Genomic DNA, 12,760 nt, shown 5'->3' with positions numbered 1-12,760 from the left:
ACGATGTTGAGATACGATGTGAGTTGTGATAAGGCCCAGGCGGGTTCTGCAGGACTTGCCCTGGTGTCCTCAACAAGCGAGCAGTGCGGATCGGCTACGGTCGATACATATAGTCTACCGGGGATCGGTATGGCTGGGTTGTCCGGGTTATGAGATATGAGAAATGAGATATGAGATACGAGTTGAGATGGAGATGGAGGTGACGGAGGATCATGCATATCATATTTTGTCGTTTTATTGTTTTCCCTACTCAGCTTCGCGGCTGACCCTGTGTATTCGTGTACGCTTGTGATAATCCAATTATTGGGGAGCAGATTGACAGGTATTTCAGAGACTGATGGGAGCTGGCCGGGAAGAGAGCTTGGATGACTGACTTAGTGCCTAGCCCACCTTAGTCTTATTAGTAGATTTATCAGACTTTATCTCTTGGTCATATTTTTGGAGGCTTTGTTTAGATTCCAGTTGTAACCTCACTATGAACATTTTAATAAAGTACTGTGTTTCTTTCCTTTGTTATCTACTGCCTCGGGTTTCCGAGATGGTAACACCGTCATTTATCTGAGGAGTCCTAGTTCAGGCCCTTAAATAAATGGGGGTGTTACAGTCGCGTAGATTTTCGCGCAGGACTCGTCCGTTTTCGTAAGTTTCAGATTCGTTTCGCATGCCGAGATGACCGATTTAGATTTCTACCCCCAGCGAGTCAATTTTCGAATAAAGACTTGCACATCTTTTAGCGGCTAATCCCATTTTATTTCTATGGGTCGTAGGAAGTACGAGTCGAATCATGGTTATATTTCGAAAAAAAATCTTGTTTAGCAATGACCCAGTTTATGTGATAACTATTGTCATATGTGTTTTTTCCATGTTTCAAATGTAACAGGAAATACTTCAACTGGGGGCTCTAAAGAATTCGACTTTAGACCCATTACAATTGGAAGCTCTGAAGCCGTTGGCTTCAGAGACCATTATCAGAATGAACGGATTACATCCACCAGAGTTTCAACTTAATTCATTTCAATTCAATACATGAGCATGAAATGGAAGAATTCCACCGCTGAAAGCAATGAGCATCTGTCAATAGATGATTCAATTCAATACAAGAGTCAATACAAGAGAGGAAGAATTCCGGAGCTGAAAGCAAATATTCAAGAATGACGGTAACCTTCTTGGGAAAGTCCCGTCCATTTGGTCATAGATTAGCAGAATGCATGCAAGTAGTTGTCGAACTACGATACGGGTTTGATTCCGTCACAACCGATACGTAGGCGCCTAAGGATAAGGCTCAACCCACCCTTTTATTCGAAATAATGGGTCGATGACCAACGATGATTCAATCAACAAGAACAAAGGTTAATCCCCAGCGAAGCTTCAAGTATGATCTCTTCTTATGATTGGCGAGCTTATATACGCAAGTCTAATGGACTAAAACGACCCGCGGAATCCTCAGGTCAAGAGGGACTAGGGGTATACTTTGACTAGCGCCTTGTCCAAGTCTTAGTCAAAGTGGGGGCTCTGTAGATATCCGTATCTGTCGATATTGGCATTTATAGATATTGACATTTATAAAATTCATGACAAACACCCGATGATGATAGGACGATATGTATTCTTCAGTTGGCATTATCACTATTTGTAGCTCATTTTACGATGTAGAATGAGCGTCGTCGATGGATATTTTTAATTTAAATGAAATTTAAATTAATGTTTATTTTTTTCAAATAAATTCATTTTATTATTTTAATTTGAGTTTATTTTCAAGTTTATTTTATTGAAAATTAAGTAAACATTTTATGTGGAGTTATTCAATTGGATTTGAGAAATCATTTTGAGTTTAATTTATTTGTTTTATAAACCGTATTTGAAAAACTCAATTTTTAAGACGGTTTTATACGCGATTTCTAGCTCGATTTAAGCTCGAATTGGGCTCGAATATCAAGCCAAATTTTGACCCATGTTCTTCCTCCAATAGTCCCATGTTCGAATCCTATAAACCCACCTAAGTCATCTCCTCAACCCAGCTCAAAATTCGACACAAACACAACCTAACACGCCCTCTGTTTTTCCCGAGCCCAAAACCCATACCAAACCCGCTTCAAACATGACCTAAACCCATGCCCATTAACCACAAACCATAACCATATATCCTTGACCGATATCCCTTCCTTAAGCTCCAAGAAAACCCCTCGAAACCCTCATAAACTTCACAAAATAGTTGTTGGACATCAGATATGCGAAACGAGCCCCCTTTAGCCCATTTCGACTTCTAAACCCATTTCTTCTCTTCCAAGCTTAGTTTAGATATTTTATATGACTCCTTCCCCAAGCAACCTTCCTTCTAGAACCTTACACACTTCCATTTCAGCCGTGAGTGACCTTACTCCCTTTCCAAGAAATTAACTCACAAACCCTGCATACATTCTCTATATATACCTCTCATCCCCCTTCATTTCGAAGGCTAATCAAATACCCAAAACAAGATACTAGCAACACCCTTCATCCTACACACATCCACCATCAACCCAGAAGCAACCACACTCGAAATCAAACCCAAAGCAAGCCACGAATTGACACGAAAAACCGTGTGTTTGAGTGCTCCTACCATCAAAACCACCCCTGTTTGTTAAGATGTTTAAATCTACACTCTTCCACGATTTCAAAACATATTTCAAATCAAATTTGCGTTAAGAAACGAAGTCGCAATTCAAGTTTGAAAAATGGTGTTTGAGTTTGAAAAACGTGTTTGAAAAGCAATTTGTATTCGTCGATGACGACCCCTCGAGACAAGACCATCTTACTTTTTGCTAAATGAAAGGTCAAGATCTCCCTCCTTCTCCCTTTTATTTAAGCTTTTATCGCTTTATCTCATTATTTTATGTCAGTATAAGATCGTATTACTTTTTGCTAAATGAAACTAGAATAGTTTGAGTATGAGTGAAAGTACTATTCCGACACCCGCGTTGACTCGAGTTTAAAAGGCTTAATTTGTCTGAAGTGATTGATATGCCTTGCTCGTTTACATATCCTCGTGTTGGAAGAGGGCAATTAATTAAAATGAGTTTATATCGATTCGTGTAACGGACTTTCATGCTCATTGTATGTCACGTTTTTGCTCGGCTTTTGGCTCTATTTTCTGATTTTTATTAACTATAATCGTGACACGATTCTCGAGGCAAGACTTGCTAAATATCATGTTTAAATCGACGATATTCTAACTTGTCAAATCTTCCAATTCATTAGACATTTTAGGACATAAAATGAACCAATTAACGTGTAAATGAAATTTACAACTTCTCTAATTCTAATTGAATGTATCTTTCTTTCACTAATATCTCGTTAGTGCGACGGAAGTGCATGTTTATCATCCTTCCGTTTACACTCAATTAGTAAAACTGGAAAAATTTTAACCCGAGCGTGCCTCGAAAACCGTGTTGAGCAACACGAGTCTTCTCGTCTTTTTTTTTCTCTTTTTTTCTCTTTTAAACTGCAATTTTTGACGATCCTATTTTCATAAATAGCGGTCGTCATTAATTTATTAGCATTTTGAATTCGATTTAAATAATAGATCGTATTTTATTTGCTATTTTGTCTAACTTATTTTACAAGTCAATTTGGCTAACTTAGAATTAGTTAGTTTCAACTTATTTATTTTTCGAGTTAAATGTTTTTAATAAAACCTTGATTTTATTTAGTTAGACTTGGATAACGTCTAATTCTATAAAATTGAGCGATGTGCACGCAATACGAGGAACGACCCAAGGCCGAGTTAGGCCATGAGCCGTCCCCCAAAATGTACGTTTTTCGAGGCCTAAGGTCGTGTACCACGTCGTGTGTCGTAGGTTGTTTTCTACTTTTATGTATGCGTTAACCACTAACGTTTGTTCATCTATCTTATGCTAAGCGTAAGCCTTTCTATCCCTCTCTTTATTTACGTTCTCTATTTTCGAATTAACTCACATGCTAAATCACTCGACAAGTTATATGCATTAAAACGACTTAGAAACGCAATTCATATGTTAAGAACTAACACAATGGTTGCATTTCTCACATGTGTTCATAACCAAAATAACCATCCTTTTCCATTAGTATAGGCCGTTATTGCAACGGGCGGGGTTGGGTGTTTTTCTAATGAGATTATTTAAACTTCCTAACACGTAATCTCACACGAATCCGAAATCTCTAAAATTGGTTTCTAAATTCCATTTAAAAATTTAGTGGCGACTCTTTCAAAATGTAAAAAAAATGTTTTTTTGAAAAGAAACATTTCGTGGATGAATTTTCCTTGTCCACAATTCTAATTCAAATGTTTGGGGTTAAATTGCACATAACCTCATATGTTTGAGGCTTATTTGTCGCTTCCCCAAAAGCGAATCTCTTAGGTAGAGAGGTTACCCCATTAATGAGCCTACGCAATCCCTAGGTGTGATAGAATGAATACTAGGTTGAAAGTCCGTGCATTGCACGTGGTAATTAACTTAGTTATAGTGAAAAAAATATAAGGCTTTAATTTTTACATAATTATTTTTATACATGTGATTACAATATTTTTTTCAATAAAAAAAATAGAAGATAAATACATACACACCTACCGTTAATTATTTATGCGAGAAAAACAAATAATAAATAAATTTCGTTATTGTAGAGATAATAATAGAAACTCTAATAAAAGACCTCTAAGACAATACTGACAATATTTAAGAGACTCTAAAGGTTTTAGATTGCTGACACATAAATTCAAAGATGACTCATATTTATAATCATAGAAATATAGGATCATCCCAATTCGATTCTTTATACTTTATATATTAACGATATCTATATTATTTTTCATTGTGGGACAAATAACATACCAAGAAATACACCATCTTTTTCATACTTAGTACTATTATATTCGTACGTTTTTGTTTTCTATTTTTTATCATAATTAAAATATGTGCAAATAATAAGAAATATATACTCTAATGGTAGCATTTTTTTTTACCACGAATCTAATTACATAATTTCCGTAATTTTTGTTTTTTACTATATTTTTTTGTCAAATAAAATTTATAAGTGTTTATATAAAATTTATAAACATCACTTAAATATAATATAGGAAATATGTATTATAATAATTAAAACATTCTCCACATTATTTTTTATATCATATTGTAAGTGCTCTCTAAGTGAGAGACTCAAAATATTTTGGGTTGATACCTAAGTTTCATGGATGCATTCTATTATATTCATAGGATCACCCACCTTATGCTAATCTTTCGATGTGGGACAATTCAATTATTTATACGTTCAATGTAGGATATATAATATACTAAGAAGTATATCATCTGTAATATGTGCAAATAATACGAAAACTATACTTTAATGATAACATTTTTTTACCATGAATTTAATCACATTATTTTCATAATTTTTTTTTAACTATATCATATGATCACCCACCTAGCTTATGCAATTATTGATCTTTGGGAATATAGAATAAGCATTTTCACTAATCTAATTGTTTAAATTACATATTTTTATTTTGTTTCCTAACACGAATTTTAATATGAAATGGAGGAATCAATAAAATGTATAAATAAATATAAAATGCTTTTTTTTTCTGGTGCGATTTCGATAAATGGTTAAAAATAACGTTGTGTTTTAATCTTACTCAAATATTATGAGGCATAATAATTACCTACATTTGAAAGTTCAAAAGATTTAGTTCAACTATTTATCAAAGTAAAAAGCTAATTATTGATTTGTTTTTGTATTCACGATCTTTTTATATAACACATGATTTTATTATATTTTATAAATTTTCTATCTTAGTGTGGAGATTATCATTATTTATGACAAATTAATAACCAATTTACGTATATTTAGCACCATTTTATTTTAAGTTGTGATTTTGTCATAAATGAAGTTATTTATACTATTGATTGTCTTAAAATAATCGTATTATAATACTCCTTCCACAAACCTATTTTCACCCCATTTGCTTTATTGTGGTCTCTTAGACGGCACTTTGACCGTGTTTTTCGAAGTCTATATGTTGCTTTTTTCTTGAATTTTTTTTCGTGAAAGATGTCATGAAAATAAGTGTTAATGTTTTTGTTTTATAATCTAATAATTTTTATTCTCCAAATTTGACCTCCCAAAGCAAATGGGGTGAAAATAGGTTTGTGGAGGGAGTATCACTAATATGTAATTGCCTTTATAATTATTCACGTGATTAATATTTGTATGTTATTGTTGTAATTGAGACGTGTCGTTAATACAAACTCTTATAAGAGTTATTTAAGACAATACTTGAGAGACTTAAAATATATATAAGAGCTTTCTAAGATAATACTTGAGAGACTCAAAATATTTTGGGTTGATAAGTAAGTTTCAGGGATGAATCCTATTTATAATCATGAGATCACCCACCTTATGATAATTTTCTGATGTGCACAATTCAACTATTTGTACGTAGTATATTCATAACACCTCCAATATTTTTCACCGTGGAACGAATAATATATTTAGAAATACACCATATTTTTCGAACCTACTCTGACATCCAACCTGATTTAATAATAAGCAAATACTATACTATCTATTAATATTTGTACGTTTTTTTTCTTGTTTTTTTGTCATAATTAAAATATGTGCAAATGATATAAAACCAATACTCTAATGATAACATTTTCTTACCACGAATCCAATTAAATAATTTTCACACTTTTTTTTACGACGCTTTTTTGTCAAATGGTATAAATTTTTTATATAAAAATTATAAACTTCACTTAAATATAATATAGAAAATATATATCATATTTTCGAGTTATGATACAAACTCTTAAGAGCTCTCTAAGACAATACTTAAAGACACAAAAGATTTTGGGTTGATACCTAAGTTTCAAGAATGCCTCCTATTTATAGTCATAGGATCAGCCCACTTTATACTAATCTTTCGATGTGGGACAATTCTATTATTTATATGCAGTATATTTACCTCACCAACATGATTTTTCAATGCGATACATATAGCATGCTATGAAATACACAGTTTTTAACATGTGCAAGTTATATAAAATTTATACTCTAATGATAGCATTTTTTTACGAATCTAATTATATTATTTTCATAATTTTTTAAATAATGTTTTTTTGTCAAATGAAATGTAAAAGTTTTCATGTAGAAAATAGAAACGTGACTTGAATATAAATTACGAAATATATACTATATACTATATTATAATAATTAAAAGATTTTCCACTTTATTCTTTACATCAAAAATTGTTATTTATAAAACTTTCTTAAATTAATTTTTGATGATGTGGACAGCTTAGAATCGCTCGAAAAAAAGCCTCTTCTATAAATATATACTAGATTTAATGCACGTGCGATGCACGGGCTAGTTGGTTGAGTCTTTCATTATATTGAAATAATACATTCTCAGAGTCCGAGATAATTAATAACTTTAAATAATTCGAGATAATCAATAGATTTCGAGTGATTAAAATAATTCGTTGTCTATGAATTTCGAGTTATTATTGCATATTTTTAAAAGAATTTAAAATGTTATTGATTATCCGAGGCTCTGAGATTGATTTATTGGTGCGACGTGGCACTTGATAGAATCTTTTGAGATATTTCTAATTATATTAAAAAATTAAAAATACACACATAATAAAGCTATTCCGTGGCTACATGTTTAAAGAAATATAAACAAAGTTTAAGTAATTCATTATTTATTAGGATTATTTCATGGGAATAATCCATTCTATGGGTGCCCTGTAAATAACACTCCATCCTATCAATAATTCCAATTAAATCCATCCTATCTCCCTTTCTTCCCGGAACAAACTTACCCAATTTTTTGACCTGTTACATTAGGTCACCACTCGCCTCCTCCTTTTTATAACCAAACTTCTTCCTTCTTCCCCATTTCCAGATTTTCCTTCACCACCATCACAACTCCGACATTATTAATATAATTTTTAGGCATTAGCTCGTGATAAAGACGGAAAATCATGAAGGTATTTGAGTCGGAAAAGACGGGTTAAAACAAGTCAAATAGAGGCATAGAGCGATTTCAAGTAAAGGGAGGAGCAAGGTCAACTTTGACTTTATCAAAAACCATGTGAACCCCACTGTTCATTTGATTACTCGACAAACACTTCCAACCTCATCAGCAAACACTATTTTGAACCCACAAGCAGCCACCATCAACTCATCTCCGTTCAACCCCATTCATCACCCACCTTCATTTCATCAGCCACCATAACCATTTCACATCATCTCCATTCCTGTACGAGCAGCGAGCCCTTAATCCGCCATCGACATCCCGAATTCAGATAAAACCCCGAGTCCAAATCAGTCCATAAATCAAACAACCAGCAGCTACCTTTCCGTCATTGACATCCGGAATTCAGATCAAAACGCGAGGAGCATCCTGAACCGCGGTGGTCGAATCATAGGAAAGGCTGCGATTATTAGAGTTCGACGGCAGAAGGTGAGTGTGAATGATGGGGTTGCGGACTGTCTGTAGATGGTTCGATTCCGACATCGAGACGGTTGTTTCAATTGGTGGTGAAAGACTGAAAGGTGACAGTGTTGATGTAGGGGAGTCGTGTTTGAGGGGTGGCCGTGTGGGCCAGGTCTCCGGTGGCCGTCGACGATGATGGTGGGGTGGTGGTTGACGGTGGTGGGGGTTTGGTGATGGCTGTCTCAAAACAGTCTAAGTGTAGTTGTTGGAATGTTGGTATCATTTACAAGGGTGACCTGTTCTTCAGGTTGCCCGTCTTCCAAGAGTGTTATGGAAACAAAGGAGGATAGGATGGATTTAATTGAAATTATTAATAGGATGTAGTGTTATTTGCAGGGCACCCATAGGATGGATTATTCCCATGAAATAATCCTATTTATTAATATTCCCTTTAAATATATTGTCAAGTATATAGTTTCCTCCCTCAAAGAAAGGTATTGTTGTATTAAGTATCACAAATAAGACTATTAACAATACAATTTTTTTGACTTGTCTCAAGTTCTTGATAATCATTTTTATCCCCTAGTCAAACCTACCCAGCACGTAACTCCTCTATTCCTCCCAGGCTCCCACATCAAAACACACATATGCAAAATCTCAAAATTAATGTCCCATAGCTTATTGGTTCATGTTTGGCATCGTCAATTGCCGATCATACTTCTACCCTTTTCTCTAATCTCAGCCGCCCAATCGGGTCCTAACATTTGTCGTAGTGGCAGAGCTTCGGGTTGAGGTAGCATCTTAGTGGTTGAGTATTTTGCTTATTAATCTTCTATGTTTGTTAAATTTGTACATTTTGTCTTTGAGATTAGACCCATGTTGACTGCAATTGCATATCTAGATACCTAATTAAATATATTATCTCGAACTTACCGGTTCAACTTATCTAATTATAATTTGAACGAGTATAAAAGGTAAACAAATGACTTTAACGGAAAGAGTGTTGTCTTGGAAAGAGTATTGTTGTCTTTAAAATGAATGATGCTGGTGTTTAGTTTTCGTAAACTTGAAACTTTAATTGATACTCCGTTGTTTAGCCATGTACAAAATCGTCTCAAAAAACAACTGTTACAGCTTGTGTTATCTATGAGATATAATTTATATTGAAAATACTTCTTTACAGACCATGTACTCTTTCATTATCTAGCATATGAAATGTAGATTTGAAGTAACTTCCTTATAGATGATGTTCCTCGTCGATGAAAAACTTTATACTTCTTGGGATGTTGTCTTTGAAGTTGCTACATGTGTTAGTGTTTGCCCTTGATTTTGTGAATTGTCATTGCATAATCGAGATTAAGGGGATATTGGCTTCTCTTAAGTACGAAAGGGATCTCTATGTTCGTTGTAGTCATCAGTATCCTTGGGATAGACTATTAATTTTCCAGGGTGAGTGACAATCAGCCTTGTACCGTACCATTACATAACCCCTGAGATCTAAGGGGTATTACAGGCATCCCTACTTTAAGTCTTTAACTCATGGTGCGGCAATCCTTGCAGATTAAGGCTAATTTAGTATTCTGTTGGATAATATGTAAATTGGTCTACAGACTTAGTCGAGGCAGTGCATGCCTCGTCACAACTTTTGTACAATATCTCTTCATCTGGGACCATAATGGCCATATAATTATTTATCAAGTCAGTGGTATCATTTAAAGCTGTAAGTATTTCTCTCTCTTTTAGATAATCCACACCTTTATGGATGTTTTCAAAATCTGGGTATATTTTACCAATGTATTGTTCTGATATCCCAATCCATGTTTCTTCAGTGTCATTCTGATCTGCCTTGGCATCCAGTGTTCCATGTCCCATAGCTAGCTACCAATCATTGAATGCTCGACTTCTTTCTCGCTTATCTGGGTCATTGTCATGATCTAAAATTCTCGTGCTTCTTTTAAGTGTATATACTGTGCATTCGGTCCATATGATGATCTACTTAAGGATGCTTAACCAACATCTTGGCTTCTTCATTTGGTGATTATATAAAATACATGTCAGATGTCTCCGCTAATTAGTAAAATCGTTTTCCCTCCGAAAGCTTAGATTTTGCTAGTGGGTAATTAACGACGTCTCTCTACGAAGTTCATCAAGTTGGGTCTTTTACCCTTTGTTACAGGTATATTGTCGAATAAGTCAATAGGTATTGCAAATCTGTTGTCAACTGTCCTTCCTCCAGATAGTAGCAGGGCTACGATACCTAAATTTTGTGGCACGTTAGTCTTGGTTGTTATTTTTGTAAAAATATTATTACTTACTCCTTAATATAGCGAATATGTGATTGCATGCTCTGAGATTTTTCGTAATATTGGTGGTTTTCTGCAAATTTTTTGCCTTCTCGCATGAAGATGAGACATTCAGGAGTATTTTACCCTCTGACCTTATCTTTGTTGGGATGGTCCGGAATAAATAACGTCTTTCCGAGCTCTCAAACACGAACTTTGATTTTTCCGCTTGTCTTGCTTTCGTTTAGCTCGTTCGTTGTTCGTTACATAAGAACTAAAATAGATAATACACAGCAGCAAGTTGTAAACAATACCTATAAGTACTAAATAGGTGCCATAGTTGTAATAATTAATTATGAGGAAGGTTCATATGAAATATGGAGTAGAATGGTGTGAGGAAACTCAGATACAAAGACTTGTATTTATAGTCTATGTAATCCTAACCTAGGTTGACACTTATTCTATATTCTATATCGTTATACAGGTGATTGCAGAAGATGTATTTCTGTAGAAGAGTACAACAACTAGAAGACTTTTTATATATAGAGAAAAATAAAACAAACTGCGTGGATAAAGGAGGGAGTGTTGGAGTGTATTTGGTGGTTTAGAGGACTCTAATGTGATACAATATTATTGTTATTTGATTTTTTATTTATTTAACATTAGTATTTTATTATTTTAGTTATTTATCATTATTTATTTTATTCTTGTTAGTATATTTAACATTATTTATTTTAGTTAAGTGTTGTGTGAAAGTTGAAAACTTTATAATCGCTCGAAAAAAACTTCCTTTAATAATATAGACTAGATTTCATGTCCGGGCGTTGCCCGGGTAGTATCCTAATAGTGTGTAATACCCAGATATTGTGGAACCCAGAAAGGAACCTTGGAATGTGTGAGGGGACCTTATACTAGACTAGAGATGACTCGGGAGTGAGGTATAACTATAAAGTGGACCGAGTATAACCTATACTAGACTTAGTGGAGTTGTTATAATGTCCGCCTATAGAAGGGTCGTCTTAAAACTGTCATAACTTGAGATATAAACATGTTATTGATGTGATTCCAATTGGAGGTGATATCTTGTTCTCTTACGATTCCAACGGTAGGTCACACGCCCAAAATGACCAAGAAACGAGTGAGATATGATTGTTTTACGAAAACCGGTCATTGCTGAGAACTGTGTCGCACTCGACCGAGTGAGGTTCACTCGACCGAGTGGACTCGGCACTCGATCGAGTAAGTGACACTCGACCAAGTGGCGCTGAATCAGAACACGGGATAGGGATATTTTATCCCCTTATCCCCATTCATTCTATCTTCTTCCTTCTCAGATCATTCCAAATTCTCTCCTTTCTCTCTAAAACCCCATAAACACCTTCTTCCATGGATCTAAGCTTGCTTTTGGGGAATCTCTCATCTTTTTCTTCATCATTTACACTTTTTAAGTTGAATCTCACTCCTCTTTGTTTAAGTTTTAACTCTAATTTTTTGGGGTATCCACTTGGGTTAATTAGTTAGTAATTAATATAAATAATATGGGTAATTAGTGGGTAATAATGAGGGATTTTGTATTATGTTATAGTGTAGGATGATTTGTGATAGTTATTATGTGGTATTGTAGGATGAGAGGATCTTATGAGATGGATCTTTCTTATTAATTGGATTGCTTGTGAAGAATGCTAAAAGGTAGGTTAATACTACTCGGTTTCAATAATGTGATGTTGTTTATGTTGATGTTATAGTTAGTCTTGCATAATTAGGGTATTTGCATTATAACATATTTAATGGTAATCACATCATTAAGGGGATGATTATGATATGTTGGTTGTGGTTCATGTATCGGTCATTATCATGTATGATTGGAGGATTTGTTGTTGTTGTTGTTGTTGTTGTTGTTGTTGTTGTTGTTGTTGTGGAGACGTAAGACGGTTGTAAGACCGTCTTACGCTTAAGTCGCCTTTTGGAGCTTCCCACTCCAAGAGGGATGTGCACATTAATGGCTTGAGTCACGGAGGGACTCGTG

At 34.4% G+C, this 12,760-nt stretch overlaps 1 long non-coding RNA gene across 1 annotated transcript; it reads left to right on the top strand.

Annotated features, from left to right (window-relative positions):
• Nucleotides 1-9,018: 9,018 nt before the first annotated feature.
• On the top strand, nucleotides 9,019-11,423 carry LOC141599755 (uncharacterized). The gene is made up of 2 exons (XR_012523920.1): nucleotides 9,019-10,172; nucleotides 11,219-11,423. It is a non-coding gene; the product is annotated as an uncharacterized LOC141599755 (long non-coding RNA).
• The last annotated feature ends 1,337 nt before the right edge of the window (nucleotides 11,424-12,760 follow it).

The sequence above is a fragment of the Silene latifolia genome, chromosome 9, assembly GCF_048544455.1.
Source record: "Silene latifolia isolate original U9 population chromosome 9, ASM4854445v1, whole genome shotgun sequence".
Lineage (NCBI taxonomy): Eukaryota > Viridiplantae > Streptophyta > Magnoliopsida > Caryophyllales > Caryophyllaceae > Silene > Silene latifolia.
Note: the sequence above shows the minus strand (reverse complement) of the source record. Positions and strands in the feature narration are given on the sequence as shown.